General features: G+C 44.4%; 4 non-coding genes and 1 pseudogene across 4 annotated transcripts; all 5 read left to right on the forward strand.

The window, feature by feature from the left end:
• The first annotated feature begins 1,723 nt into the window (after window positions 1-1,723).
• Window positions 1,724-1,914, forward strand: LOC130350123 (U2 spliceosomal RNA). Its single transcript, XR_008887306.1, has one exon. It is a non-coding gene; the product is annotated as a U2 spliceosomal RNA (small nuclear RNA).
• A 2,105-nt stretch (window positions 1,915-4,019) lies between these two features.
• Window positions 4,020-4,210, forward strand: LOC130350125 (U2 spliceosomal RNA). Its single transcript, XR_008887307.1, has one exon. It is a non-coding gene; the product is annotated as a U2 spliceosomal RNA (small nuclear RNA).
• A 2,103-nt stretch (window positions 4,211-6,313) lies between these two features.
• LOC130350176 (U2 spliceosomal RNA) lies at window positions 6,314-6,446 on the forward strand (annotated as a pseudogene).
• Window positions 6,447-11,614: 5,168 nt separating this feature from the next.
• On the forward strand, window positions 11,615-11,798 carry LOC130350166 (U2 spliceosomal RNA). The gene has a single exon (XR_008887344.1). It is a non-coding gene; the product is annotated as a U2 spliceosomal RNA (small nuclear RNA).
• Window positions 11,799-13,906: 2,108 nt separating this feature from the next.
• LOC130350126 (U2 spliceosomal RNA) lies at window positions 13,907-14,097 on the forward strand. The gene has a single exon (XR_008887308.1). It is a non-coding gene; the product is annotated as a U2 spliceosomal RNA (small nuclear RNA).
• Window positions 14,098-15,776: the final 1,679 nt, after the last annotated feature.

Here is a 15,776-nt window from a genome sequence, read left to right on the forward strand (position 1 = left end):
CCTACCCCTTAATTCCCTGGTTGAACTTGATGGACATATGTCTTTTTTCGACCGTACTAACTATGTAACTATGTAACATAACATGGGGGGGGGGGGGGGGGTCTCCTGGCTGTTCACACAGGTGTGTCATTGCTGTACATTGACCATGCATTGCTTCTGTGGTATTGCAAAGGCAAAGACAAATGCTTCCAGCCATCCATTGCACTAATGGATTGGTCATCAGCTGGCTGTCTATGTCCCGCATCAATATAGACCAAAGTACAGAGGGTTAGGCTATGCTATTGTGCACCTACCTGATGCATCAGAAGGTGCGAGGCCCTTGCTAAATTCTGTGCACAGACTTTGAGATCTATGCTTTAGACTGTATCTAAACCTGCTCCAACATGGACTGACATTCTGGCCTACTTTCAGCCGATGCGACTTGTCTGTCGCTGAACAGTCGCTTTTTATGTATTCAGCACCTATGTATAATGTTGTAAAAATGCTCTAGAAGCTAAAGTCGCAGAAATGTCGCACATATTTGGCCTGCAACTTTCTGTGCGACAAATTCAGACAGGAAAAATCAGTATAAATCCTTAGAAAATTATCCCCCAGTGTCTCCATCTGCTGGCGGTATTGAATAAGCATTGCTGCACTGATGGGGTATGCATTAGACGAAAAAAAAGAAGAAAAAGAAGAATAATACGCCCAGAAAAGAGGCGAAAAGGAGAAAAACGTAAAAAAACGTGAAAAAAAAGTAAGAGGAAGAGAAGGGAAAAAAAGGTGGAAATGGGTTTAAAAGTGATTTCGGCGGAGAAATATATATATATATATATATATATATATATATATATATATATATATATATATACGCGCACACACACACATATATATAAACGTATTCTCCGTTGAGATATTGCAGCCGCTGCTGTGTCCAGGCCCAGGAGCCTTAGCACTGTGCTATGATGTCACTCAATACCACTGACATCACTAGGTGTAAACAACATCTCTCCTTTGCTGTGTATGTGACTATGGAGCTGTTTGGTGATGTCGTCTATTACGGCCTTCATAGAAGCAACAGGAGATTGTTGCATCCATCTACAACCCTCAGAACTACAGTGCTATGATGTCACTCACTTCCACAGGCCTTGCAGAGTGTAAACAACAACAACCCAGCTTTGTTGTGTATGTAACCATAGGGATTTGTGATGTCACCTAGAACCTTCACAGCAGCGACAGCTTTATGAGGAGCATCAGCACTGCTCTGCCTGAGCAGAACCATCACCGCCATAGGTTGTCAAATAACCCGGATTTAACCCACACAGGTAAGTCCAATGGGGTGCAGGCATGTCCTCTATGCTTACAGCTTCCCGTGGGTGTTGGTTTGATACCGTTTGGGGACAGCCAAGGAGGCATCTGCAGGCAACAAAGGTAGGTGTGTGCTTGTGTGTGTGTTTCCTATGCAGATCCTAAGCCCAGTGTCACATGCAAGTAGGAGGAGTAAGAAGGGTTCCTGGCAAATCCGGGTTATGGATTGCATTTAAAAAGGCCCCGTGGGAGTGCAATGGGCCCCTGTCTTGCTGCTTAGCAATAATGGTATGGGTTTAGGTTCTGCTGTGTGTACTGGTGGTTGACTGCCCCCCAGCCCAGAGTGTGCATGGAAAATTGTCTGGCAGCCTCCCTGACAGCAAGCAGTGATAGTGCCCATGAAGGGGACCTTGTTGGGCCCGCCCCTTTCACGGTTATCGCTTCTCGGCCTTTTGGCTAAGATCAAGTGTAGTATCTGTTCTTATCAGTTTAATATCTGATACGTCCCCTATCTGGGGACCATATATTAAATGGATTTTTGAGAACGGGGGCTGATTTCGAAGCTTGCTTCCGTCGCCCTATGCATTGACCCGATATGGCAGTATCTTCGGGTACAGTGCACCACCCCCTTACAGGGTTAAAAAGAAAGATTCCTACTTTCATTGCTACCTGCTTGCTTGCTGGCTAGCCAGCTAGCCAGCCCTGTGGGCCTTGCTGCTGCTGCTTCTGCAGCCAAAAAGCAAAAGGTGGTGCTGCTGCTGCTTCTGCTGCTTCTGCTTCTGCTTGTGTCTGGCCGCTGTTGGAGCGTCCAGGCACAGGACTTCTGCTGCTGCTGACTAAATGGCCTCCTTAATTGGATCATTTGAGTAGCCAGCACACCTGTGCAGGTAGGGCATGACATGATAGGCAGCTGCCTTGATAGCGGGTGGGTGCTGAATGTTCCTAATTGACAAAATAAGATTAATGCTTATGAAGAAATATAAAATCTCATCCCTTCCCCAATATCGCGCCACACCCCTACCCCTTAATTCCCTGGTTGAACTTGATGGACATATGTCTTTTTTCGACCGTACTAACTATGTAACTATGTAACATAACATGGGGGGGGGGGGGGGGGGTCTCCTGGCTGTTCACACAGGTGTGTCATTGCTGTACATTGACCATGCATTGCTTCTGTGGTATTGCAAAGGCAAAGACAAATGCTTCCAGCCATCCATTGCACTAATGGATTGGTCATCAGCTGGCTGTCTATGTCCCGCATCAATATAGACCAAAGTACAGAGGGTTAGGCTATGCTATTGTGCACCTACCTGATGCATCAGAAGGTGCGAGGCCCTTGCTAAATTCTGTGCACAGACTTTGAGATCTATGCTTTAGACTGTATCTAAACCTGCTCCAACATGGACTGACATTCTGGCCTACTTTCAGCCGATGCGACTTGTCTGTCGCTGAACAGTCGCTTTTTATGTATTCAGCACCTATGTATAATGTTGTAAAAATGCTCTAGAAGCTAAAGTCGCAGAAATGTCGCACATATTTGGCCTGCAACTTTCTGTGCGACAAATTCAGACAGGAAAAATCAGTATAAATCCTTAGAAAATTATCCCCCAGTGTCTCCATCTGCTGGCGGTATTGAATAAGCATTGCTGCACTGATGGGGTATGCATTAGACGAAAAAAAAGAAGAAAAAGAAGAATAATACGCCCAGAAAAGAGGCGAAAAGGAGAAAAACGTAAAAAAACGTGAAAAAAAAGTAAGAGGAAGAGAAGGGAAAAAAAGGTGGAAATGGGTTTAAAAGTGATTTCGGCGGAGAAATATATATATATATATATATATATATATATATATATATATATATACGCGCACACACACACATATATATAAACGTATTCTCCGTTGAGATATTGCAGCCGCTGCTGTGTCCAGGCCCAGGAGCCTTAGCACTGTGCTATGATGTCACTCAATACCACTGACATCACTAGGTGTAAACAACATCTCTCCTTTGCTGTGTATGTGACTATGGAGCTGTTTGGTGATGTCGTCTATTACGGCCTTCATAGAAGCAACAGGAGATTGTTGCATCCATCTACAACCCTCAGAACTACAGTGCTATGATGTCACTCACTTCCACAGGCCTTGCAGAGTGTAAACAACAACAACCCAGCTTTGTTGTGTATGTAACCATAGGGATTTGTGATGTCACCTAGAACCTTCACAGCAGCGACAGCTTTATGAGGAGCATCAGCACTGCTCTGCCTGAGCAGAACCATCACCGCCATAGGTTGTCAAATAACCCGGATTTAACCCACACAGGTAAGTCCAATGGGGTGCAGGCATGTCCTCTATGCTTACAGCTTCCCGTGGGTGTTGGTTTGATACCGTTTGGGGACAGCCAAGGAGGCATCTGCAGGCAACAAAGGTAGGTGTGTGCTTGTGTGTGTGTTTCCTATGCAGATCCTAAGCCCAGTGTCACATGCAAGTAGGAGGAGTAAGAAGGGTTCCTGGCAAATCCGGGTTATGGATTGCATTTAAAAAGGCCCCGTGGGAGTGCAATGGGCCCCTGTCTTGCTGCTTAGCAATAATGGTATGGGTTTAGGTTCTGCTGTGTGTACTGGTGGTTGACTGCCCCCCAGCCCAGAGTGTGCATGGAAAATTGTCTGGCAGCCTCCCTGACAGCAAGCAGTGATAGTGCCCATGAAGGGGACCTTGTTGGGCCCGCCCCTTTCACGGTTATCGCTTCTCGGCCTTTTGGCTAAGATCAAGTGTAGTATCTGTTCTTATCAGTTTAATATCTGATACGTCCCCTATCTGGGGACCATATATTAAATGGATTTTTGAGAACGGGGGCTGATTTCGAAGCTTGCTTCCGTCGCCCTATGCATTGACCCGATATGGCAGTATCTTCGGGTACAGTGCACCACCCCCTTACAGGGTTAAAAAGAAAGATTCCTACTTTCATTGCTACCTGCTTGCTTGCTGGCTAGCCAGCTAGCCAGCCCTGTGGGCCTTGCTGCTGCTGCTTCTGCAGCCAAAAAGCAAAAGGTGGTGCTGCTGCTGCTTCTGCTGCTTCTGCTTCTGCTTGTGTCTGGCCGCTGTTGGAGCGTCCAGGCACAGGACTTCTGCTGCTGCTGACTAAATGGCCTCCTTAATTGGATCATTTGAGTAGCCAGCACACCTGTGCAGGTAGGGCATGACATGATAGGCAGCTGCCTTGATAGCGGGTGGGTGCTGAATGTTCCTAATTGACAAAATAAGATTAATGCTTATGAAGAAATATAAAATCTCATCCCTTCCCCAATATCGCGCCACACCCCTACCCCTTAATTCCCTGGTTGAACTTGATGGACATATGTCTTTTTTCGACCGTACTAACTATGTAACTATGTAACATAACATGGGGGGGGGGGGGGGGGGTCTCCTGGCTGTTCACACAGGTGTGTCATTGCTGTACATTGACCATGCATTGCTTCTGTGGTATTGCAAAGGCAAAGACAAATGCTTCCAGCCATCCATTGCACTAATGGATTGGTCATCAGCTGGCTGTCTATGTCCCGCATCAATATAGACCAAAGTACAGAGGGTTAGGCTATGCTATTGTGCACCTACCTGATGCATCAGAAGGTGCGAGGCCCTTGCTAAATTCTGTGCACAGACTTTGAGATCTATGCTTTAGACTGTATCTAAACCTGCTCCAACATGGACTGACATTCTGGCCTACTTTCAGCCGATGCGACTTGTCTGTCGCTGAACAGTCGCTTTTTATGTATTCAGCACCTATGTATAATGTTGTAAAAATGCTCTAGAAGCTAAAGTCGCAGAAATGTCGCACATATTTGGCCTGCAACTTTCTGTGCGACAAATTCAGACAGGAAAAATCAGTATAAATCCTTAGAAAATTATCCCCCAGTGTCTCCATCTGCTGGCGGTATTGAATAAGCATTGCTGCACTGATGGGGTATGCATTAGACGAAAAAAAAGAAGAAAAAGAAGAATAATACGCCCAGAAAAGAGGCGAAAAGGAGAAAAACGTAAAAAAACGTGAAAAAAAAGTAAGAGGAAGAGAAGGGAAAAAAAGGTGGAAATGGGTTTAAAAGTGATTTCGGCGGAGAAATATATATATATATATATATATATATATATATATATATATATACGCGCACACACACACATATATATAAACGTATTCTCCGTTGAGATATTGCAGCCGCTGCTGTGTCCAGGCCCAGGAGCCTTAGCACTGTGCTATGATGTCACTCAATACCACTGACATCACTAGGTGTAAACAACATCTCTCCTTTGCTGTGTATGTGACTATGGAGCTGTTTGGTGATGTCGTCTATTACGGCCTTCATAGAAGCAACAGGAGATTGTTGCATCCATCTACAACCCTCAGAACTACAGTGCTATGATGTCACTCACTTCCACAGGCCTTGCAGAGTGTAAACAACAACAACCCAGCTTTGTTGTGTATGTAACCATAGGGATTTGTGATGTCACCTAGAACCTTCACAGCAGCGACAGCTTTATGAGGAGCATCAGCACTGCTCTGCCTGAGCAGAACCATCACCGCCATAGGTTGTCAAATAACCCGGATTTAACCCACACAGGTAAGTCCAATGGGGTGCAGGCATGTCCTCTATGCTTACAGCTTCCCGTGGGTGTTGGTTTGATACCGTTTGGGGACAGCCAAGGAGGCATCTGCAGGCAACAAAGGTAGGTGTGTGCTTGTGTGTGTGTTTCCTATGCAGATCCTAAGCCCAGTGTCACATGCAAGTAGGAGGAGTAAGAAGGGTTCCTGGCAAATCCGGGTTATGGATTGCATTTAAAAAGGCCCCGTGGGAGTGCAATGGGCCCCTGTCTTGCTGCTTAGCAATAATGGTATGGGTTTAGGTTCTGCTGTGTGTACTGGTGGTTGACTGCCCCCCAGCCCAGAGTGTGCATGGAAAATTGTCTGGCAGCCTCCCTGACAGCAAGCAGTGATAGTGCCCATGAAGGGGACCTTGTTGGGCCCGCCCCTTTCACGGTTATCGCTTCTCGGCCTTTTGGCTAAGATCAAGTGTAGTAATACAGGAGATCTGGTCAGAAGGTACTCGGGTACCCCTCTCCTCGGCCTTGTGGGATCGCCCAGGTTTATTGCCTGGGCTTCACCCACTTGTTGCTATTGGGGAGAGGGCTTAGTCCCAGGGTAACGGGTTGCGATCGCCTCTCAAAGCCTTCGGGTGGAGAGAGGTTTGAGCAAATTGGCTGGTTGGTTGGAGCGGAGAGAACCAGACCAAAACACGAATGAACCATGGATGAAGATCTAGATCCTGGTTCGGTACCGGCTTATGCCCGGATTAAACACACTGTGCGGGTCATTCTCACAGGTGATGCGGCGGATGCACGTGGCATGAGGTTCGTGATAGAGGACGTGCTCGACAAGATTCTTAATGTTCGTAAGCGAGAGATTTTGGCCATCCAGGATTACCCTAAGCGGAGGATCTACGACTGCACTTTCATAGGGGAAGGCGTATTCTTAGATGCAGTAATGAAAATTCCAAAGCAAGATGATCCGAGGCTTAAGGGTATCCAAATTGTCGAGCACGTCCTAGATGAAACCAAGTTGATTGTCGTGAAGATGTACTCCCCTTTTGTAAATCAGAGAGAGATCGATGGGTTCCTGGCAGCCTACTTTAAAAAGGTGGAGTTCAGAGGAAAAATCATGAACGACTGTGGTGTCTGGACCTCAAAATGGCGATATCAAGTCACGTGCAACAAAGACCCCACCCTCCCAGGGGGGATACTATTACCGCCTGCTCGTTTTAAATTAAACAATGTGTGTGGCGACCTCTTTTTTGCGGGAATGCCAAACTTCTGCAGAAGGTGCCAACGTTATGGGCACATAAAGGAAAATTGTGAAAGTTCCTGTAAGAAATGTGGAAGCATGCAACATGAAACAGAAAAATGTGATAAGGGTTTGAGATGTAATTTTTGCCGTCACTTTGGTCACGTGTATGCTTTCTGTCCCCACAGACCAAAAAAAACCACAGAACAGCAAGGGCAACCCAAGAGAGACGTCCGGAGACCAGCCTGGGGAAAAGCCAGAGAGAAGGAGCACCCCCCACAAGAAGAGGTAAGCTGTGAGATGGAGACCACGGCCCCCCCAAAAGAACCCCAGGAGAAAGAGGCACAGGTGGAAAGGGGGACCCCAAATGAGAGGAGGCCGGGGAAGAGAAATGCGAGAGGGGATCGGGCAGATACCTCAGAGAAGGTGGAAGAGCGAGAGGTGCCCGATTCCACCCCGGAAGGTCCTCCTGCTCGGGGTCCCCCTGAGTGTGAAAACCCGGACGGAGTAGCAAAGGTGAAAAGACGAAGGGGCTCCAAAGGGCGTCCGGACTCGGAGGTGGTCCAGGAGGAGCAGATGGAAGTTCCTGTCGTGACGGGGGCTCCAAGTGAAGCTCCTCCACAGGTCCCAGCGGTGGATACCCCTCCTCCTCCCAGCCAGGAGGAGGTTTCAGGGGTGACCATCTCCGAGGTCCCGGAAACGGACCTAAGTACGCACCCGACCCCTATGGAGGGGCAAGAGGTGGACGCCGAAAAAGAGAATGGAGCCCAGAAGCTGTTCTTACCAATGTACTCCGTCTATACACCTGTGGTCTTGGAAGAGGGGGGCTGCTCGAGCGATGGTGGTTCCTCTCCGGCTTCCTCTATGTGTACGGTAGAGTCAGAGGTGGGGGGTAACGAGAGCTCCAGTGCGCAATCTGGTTTTTAGTTTGTTATCTGAGCCTCCCTTTTTTTACATCTCCAATGGCTGAGTTGTCCGGATTGTCTATGAATGTAAGAAGTATAAGTTCACGAGCGAAACGGGTTGCCCTTTTTAACTACTTGTCTATTTTTGCTGCTTCTGTGGTTTTCCTGCAGGAGTGCGGCATCCCGCATAGTTTAAATTATGAAAAGTATAAAAAAGATTGGGTACACGGTCCATCAGTCTGGTCTGGATCTAACGAATCCAGATCAGCAGGGGTCGCCATACTTTTTAAAGGAAATGCTTTTATTGATTTTATTCATGAGATTTTACCAGGCAGAATTTTATTGGTTAAAGCTTTTATTGATGGTATTAAATGGCAGTTTTTAAATTTTTATGGTTCACCCAATAAAAATGATAGAGCACGGATGTTAGAGATTTTACCCCTTTTTATCAATGATTCTGAACCTCTTATTTTAGCAGGTGATTTTAATTGTATTTTAAGGGGGGAGCACCGTTTTACCAATTCAGTAAGTAGAAACTATGATAAAACATCTTCTATGTTAAAAAATATGATTATTGATTTTAGACTTACTGATGTTTTTAAGAAATGCAATAGTATTTTACCAGAAAGAGACGGTGTGACCTGGAGCAACGCAAACTGCAGCTCCAGGATCGATTTTATCTTCTGTTCTTATCAAGTACTGCCTTTTAAGTGTGATGTTTTAACCAATGTTTTTTCTGATCACAAACTTTTATCTTTTAAGGTGAAGAGTGATTTTAGAAAAAAGACTGGGAGGAATGCCTGGAAGATGAATGTATCCCTTTTAGAAGATCCGCAGGTTTTATCCGATTTTATCAACTTCTACAAGGACTGCAGACGGGTAAGAGATCCTAACACTCCCATCAGTATATGGTGGGAGAAAATGAAAATAAAAATAAAAGAGTTTTTTATTAGAGTAGGGATCTCTAGAGCTAAAGAGAAGCGTGAGTTTTACTCCCTTCTAAATACCCGTCTGCAAACCCTGTACAAATTCAGAGACAATGGTATAGAGGTTTATAGAGAAATTACTGACTTAAAAAAAGAAATAAAACAGTGCCTGGAGCAGAAGGGAAAAGAGATAATTTTCAGATCCAAAATAAAGCACCTTGAAGAGAACGAGACCTGCTCCAGGTACTTTTTTAAGAAAGTAACGGATAAAAAGGTTTTAATTGATAATATACAAGGAGAAAAAGATGTACAGGGTATTTTAAAAAGGGTACATTCATTTTATGCGGATCTTTTTAATACAAAAAATATTGATATTGATTTTATGAATGACTCATTGAAGGAGATTACCAATGTTTTAGACCCTGTGTCCCAGTCTCTTTTACAGAGGGAGATCTCGGAACAGGAGGTTTTAGAGACGATCAGGAGTTTTAAATCCGGTAAGGTGCCTGGTCCTGACGGTATACCCATTGAGTTTTATGTCATTTTTTATGGTGTTTTAAAAGATGACCTTTTTTCCCTTTTTACAGAAGTATTTAAAACAAAAGCCCTCCCAGGTTCATGGAGGAAGGGTGATGTCTCCCTGCTGTTCAAAAAGGGAGACCGGTCAGATCTAAAGAACTGGAGACCAATCACCCTCCTCAACTGTGACTACAAAGTGATGGCAAAACTGTGCGCAAATAGATTAAAAAGTGTAATAGAGAAAATAATCCATTCAAATCAGGTCTGTGGGGTGCCTGGGAGGAGCATATGGGAAAATCTTAACCTTTTAAAAGATGTGATTAGTGACACAAAGTCTAGAAACGGAAAACTAGCCATTTTATCCTTAGACTTCGAGAAGGCTTTTGACAGAGTGTCACATTTTTATCTTTTTAAGGTTTTAGAGAAAATGGGTATACCTGAAGGCTTTTTATTGTCTCTTAAGGCCTTTTATAAAAACTGCACAAGCAAGATTTTAGTTAACGGTTTTAAGACACAGGATGTGATTTTAAATTCCGGAGTGAAGCAGGGGTGTCCTTTGTCCCCACTACTTTTCATATGTGCGCTTGAGCCTCTACTATGCACCTTGAGGAGAGATAAGCAAATAAGAGGGGTCCCCCTGCCGGGAGGAGGGGGACTAGAGGCTAAAGTAGTGGGGTACATGGACGATGTGGCAGTGCTCGGAAGGGACACCCCATCGCTTCAAAAAGCCCTAAAGCAAGTTGAATTTTTTTGTTGTGCCTCCGGTTTTAAGGTAAATTTTTATAAAAGCAGTGTTTTAAATATAGGAGGACTGTTTTTAAGGGATTTACCCATTCCTGTGTCTGAGTCTGTGCAGATTTTAGGGGTCTCCTTCAGTGAGTCAAACAATGGTTTTAATAGCTGGGACTTGGTGGCTCAAAAAATAAACACAAAAATTTGTATGTGGAACATGAGAAAGCTAACGATGGAGGGGAAGGTTTTAGTTACAAAGATGGTGATTTTACCCATTTTATTGTATCTTGGCATGGTCTTTCCACCCCCCGAAATGATTTTAAATAAAATCATTAAAGCATGTTTTACCTTTTTATGGAGCTCCAAGAGTGAAAAATTGAGAAGAGAGATCGTCATGATGCCAAAAGTTATGGGTGGAAAGGACTTCCCCGACATCAGGGCGTTCCTTTTTACCAAGTTTTTTAGCATGTGTGTTAGCACACTTTTTAAGGATAGTTACTGGTCATATTTTATCCGTTTTAATACAGGTTTTTTTATGAGGAGGAATGGGTGGTTTAAAACTGTTTTAAGCTGTCCTTATGCTTTTAATCTTCCCCAACAATACAAGATTTTAGAGAAAATTTTCAACCTGTACAACTTTAACGGAAAAAGTATTAATGAAGTAACTAATAGCAAAAAACTGTTAAAATATATTAAAGAAAGTGGTTTTATTGCCCCTGTGAATAATTTTAATGAAGAGAAATGCAGGAAAATATGGAAGATGGCAAATATGATTTATCTTTTTAATTCACAGAAAGATCTGGCCTGGAGCTGCATACACGAGTGTCTTCCATGCCGGGCATTCCAGCACCGAAGAAGGATGGCCAACACTGCAGTATGCCCGAGGGAGGGCTGCCAGGAACCCGAGACCGTGTACCACCTTTTCTGGACTTGTTTTTATGCAAAAAGGATATGGACTAAAATACTCCCTCTGGTGAAGAAGATAACAGAAATAAAGGACTTAAACTCTGCAGCTGTTTTTTATGGATGTCTGGAATGCCCAATACGGACTCAAGAGACAATGGCATGGAAGATCATAAACTGTGTTAAAGCAGCTCTATGGAATGCCAGAAACATTTTACTTTTTAAACATGAGATTTTATCTGTGAATGATGTTTTAGCTCTTTGTTTTAGTGATATGTACCAGTACTTTTTATTAGACAAGAAATATTATCCTTTATTAGCTAGAAAATGGTATTTTAATGAATGGAACGCCCTTTTGTAAAGCCACCAAGTGCCCATTTTAAGTGTATTATGATTGTATTTATGTGAACTTTTATTGTTATGTGATTTTATTATCAAAATTTGTTTTTATTGAAAAAAAAATTATATTTATAAATCGTAATGCACTTTGTAAAATGTTATGAATTCTAAATAAAAAGATACCCCTCAGGGGTAGCCAAGTTAAAAAAATCTGTTCTTATCAGTTTAATATCTGATACGTCCCCTATCTGGGGACCATATATTAAATGGATTTTTGAGAACGGGGGCTGATTTCGAAGCTTGCTTCCGTCGCCCTATGCATTGACCCGATATGGCAGTATCTTCGGGTACAGTGCACCACCCCCTTACAGGGTTAAAAAGAAAGATTCCTACTTTCATTGCTACCTGCTTGCTTGCTGGCTAGCCAGCTAGCCAGCCCTGTGGGCCTTGCTGCTGCTGCTTCTGCAGCCAAAAAGCAAAAGGTGGTGCTGCTGCTGCTTCTGCTGCTTCTGCTTCTGCTTGTGTCTGGCCGCTGTTGGAGCGTCCAGGCACAGGACTTCTGCTGCTGCTGACTAAATGGCCTCCTTAATTGGATCATTTGAGTAGCCAGCACACCTGTGCAGGTAGGGCATGACATGATAGGCAGCTGCCTTGATAGCGGGTGGGTGCTGAATGTTCCTAATTGACAAAATAAGATTAATGCTTATGAAGAAATATAAAATCTCATCCCTTCCCCAATATCGCGCCACACCCCTACCCCTTAATTCCCTGGTTGAACTTGATGGACATATGTCTTTTTTCGACCGTACTAACTATGTAACTATGTAACATAACATGGGGGGGGGGGGGGGGGGGTCTCCTGGCTGTTCACACAGGTGTGTCATTGCTGTACATTGACCATGCATTGCTTCTGTGGTATTGCAAAGGCAAAGACAAATGCTTCCAGCCATCCATTGCACTAATGGATTGGTCATCAGCTGGCTGTCTATGTCCCGCATCAATATAGACCAAAGTACAGAGGGTTAGGCTATGCTATTGTGCACCTACCTGATGCATCAGAAGGTGCGAGGCCCTTGCTAAATTCTGTGCACAGACTTTGAGATCTATGCTTTAGACTGTATCTAAACCTGCTCCAACATGGACTGACATTCTGGCCTACTTTCAGCCGATGCGACTTGTCTGTCGCTGAACAGTCGCTTTTTATGTATTCAGCACCTATGTATAATGTTGTAAAAATGCTCTAGAAGCTAAAGTCGCAGAAATGTCGCACATATTTGGCCTGCAACTTTCTGTGCGACAAATTCAGACAGGAAAAATCAGTATAAATCCTTAGAAAATTATCCCCCAGTGTCTCCATCTGCTGGCGGTATTGAATAAGCATTGCTGCACTGATGGGGTATGCATTAGACGAAAAAAAAGAAGAAAAAGAAGAATAATACGCCCAGAAAAGAGGCGAAAAGGAGAAAAACGTAAAAAAACGTGAAAAAAAAGTAAGAGGAAGAGAAGGGAAAAAAAGGTGGAAATGGGTTTAAAAGTGATTTCGGCGGAGAAATATATATATATATATATATATATATATATATATATATATATATATACGCGCACACACACACATATATATAAACGTATTCTCCGTTGAGATATTGCAGCCGCTGCTGTGTCCAGGCCCAGGAGCCTTAGCACTGTGCTATGATGTCACTCAATACCACTGACATCACTAGGTGTAAACAACATCTCTCCTTTGCTGTGTATGTGACTATGGAGCTGTTTGGTGATGTCGTCTATTACGGCCTTCATAGAAGCAACAGGAGATTGTTGCATCCATCTACAACCCTCAGAACTACAGTGCTATGATGTCACTCACTTCCACAGGCCTTGCAGAGTGTAAACAACAACAACCCAGCTTTGTTGTGTATGTAACCATAGGGATTTGTGATGTCACCTAGAACCTTCACAGCAGCGACAGCTTTATGAGGAGCATCAGCACTGCTCTGCCTGAGCAGAACCATCACCGCCATAGGTTGTCAAATAACCCGGATTTAACCCACACAGGTAAGTCCAATGGGGTGCAGGCATGTCCTCTATGCTTACAGCTTCCCGTGGGTGTTGGTTTGATACCGTTTGGGGACAGCCAAGGAGGCATCTGCAGGCAACAAAGGTAGGTGTGTGCTTGTGTGTGTGTTTCCTATGCAGATCCTAAGCCCAGTGTCACATGCAAGTAGGAGGAGTAAGAAGGGTTCCTGGCAAATCCGGGTTATGGATTGCATTTAAAAAGGCCCCGTGGGAGTGCAATGGGCCCCTGTCTTGCTGCTTAGCAATAATGGTATGGGTTTAGGTTCTGCTGTGTGTACTGGTGGTTGACTGCCCCCCAGCCCAGAGTGTGCATGGAAAATTGTCTGGCAGCCTCCCTGACAGCAAGCAGTGATAGTGCCCATGAAGGGGACCTTGTTGGGCCCGCCCCTTTCACGGTTATCGCTTCTCGGCCTTTTGGCTAAGATCAAGTGTAGTATCTGTTCTTATCAGTTTAATATCTGATACGTCCCCTATCTGGGGACCATATATTAAATGGATTTTTGAGAACGGGGGCTGATTTCGAAGCTTGCTTCCGTCGCCCTATGCATTGACCCGATATGGCAGTATCTTCGGGTACAGTGCACCACCCCCTTACAGGGTTAAAAAGAAAGATTCCTACTTTCATTGCTACCTGCTTGCTTGCTGGCTAGCCAGCTAGCCAGCCCTGTGGGCCTTGCTGCTGCTGCTTCTGCAGCCAAAAAGCAAAAGGTGGTGCTGCTGCTGCTTCTGCTGCTTCTGCTTCTGCTTGTGTCTGGCCGCTGTTGGAGCGTCCAGGCACAGGACTTCTGCTGCTGCTGACTAAATGGCCTCCTTAATTGGATCATTTGAGTAGCCAGCACACCTGTGCAGGTAGGGCATGACATGATAGGCAGCTGCCTTGATAGCGGGTGGGTGCTGAATGTTCCTAATTGACAAAATAAGATTAATGCTTATGAAGAAATATAAAATCTCATCCCTTCCCCAATATCGCGCCACACCCCTACCCCTTAATTCCCTGGTTGAACTTGATGGACATATGTCTTTTTTCGACCGTACTAACTATGTAACTATGTAACATAACATGGGGGGGGGGGGGGGGGTCTCCTGGCTGTTCACACAGGTGTGTCATTGCTGTACATTGACCATGCATTGCTTCTGTGGTATTGCAAAGGCAAAGACAAATGCTTCCAGCCATCCATTGCACTAATGGATTGGTCATCAGCTGGCTGTCTATGTCCCGCATCAATATAGACCAAAGTACAGAGGGTTAGGCTATGCTATTGTGCACCTACCTGATGCATCAGAAGGTGCGAGGCCCTTGCTAAATTCTGTGCACAGACTTTGAGATCTATGCTTTAGACTGTATCTAAACCTGCTCCAACATGGACTGACATTCTGGCCTACTTTCAGCCGATGCGACTTGTCTGTCGCTGAACAGTCGCTTTTTATGTATTCAGCACCTATGTATAATGTTGTAAAAATGCTCTAGAAGCTAAAGTCGCAGAAATGTCGCACATATTTGGCCTGCAACTTTCTGTGCGACAAATTCAGACAGGAAAAATCAGTATAAATCCTTAGAAAATTATCCCCCAGTGTCTCCATCTGCTGGCGGTATTGAATAAGCATTGCTGCACTGATGGGGTATGCATTAGACGAAAAAAAAGAAGAAAAAGAAGAATAATACGCCCAGAAAAGAGGCGAAAAGGAGAAAAACGTAAAAAAACGTGAAAAAAAAGTAAGAGGAAGAGAAGGGAAAAAAAGGTGGAAATGGGTTTAAAAGTGATTTCGGCGGAGAAATATATATATATATATATATATATATATATATATATATATATACGCGCACACACACACATATATATAAACGTATTCTCCGTTGAGATATTGCAGCCGCTGCTGTGTCCAGGCCCAGGAGCCTTAGCACTGTGCTATGATGTCACTCAATACCACTGACATCACTAGGTGTAAACAACATCTCTCCTTTGCTGTGTATGTGACTATGGAGCTGTTTGGTGATGTCGTCTATTACGGCCTTCATAGAAGCAACAGGAGATTGTTGCATCCATCTACAACCCTCAGAACTACAGTGCTATGATGTCACTCACTTCCACAGGCCTTGCAGAGTGTAAACAACAACAACCCAGCTTTGTTGTGTATGTAACCATAGGGATTTGTGATGTCACCTAGAACCTTCACAGCAGCGACAGCTTTATGAGGAGCATCAGCACTGCTCTGCCTGAGCAGAACCATCACCGCCATAGGTTGTCAAATAACCCGGATTTAACCCAC

Source organism: Hyla sarda, unplaced genomic scaffold, assembly GCF_029499605.1.
Source record: "Hyla sarda isolate aHylSar1 unplaced genomic scaffold, aHylSar1.hap1 scaffold_934, whole genome shotgun sequence".
NCBI lineage: Eukaryota > Metazoa > Chordata > Amphibia > Anura > Hylidae > Hyla > Hyla sarda.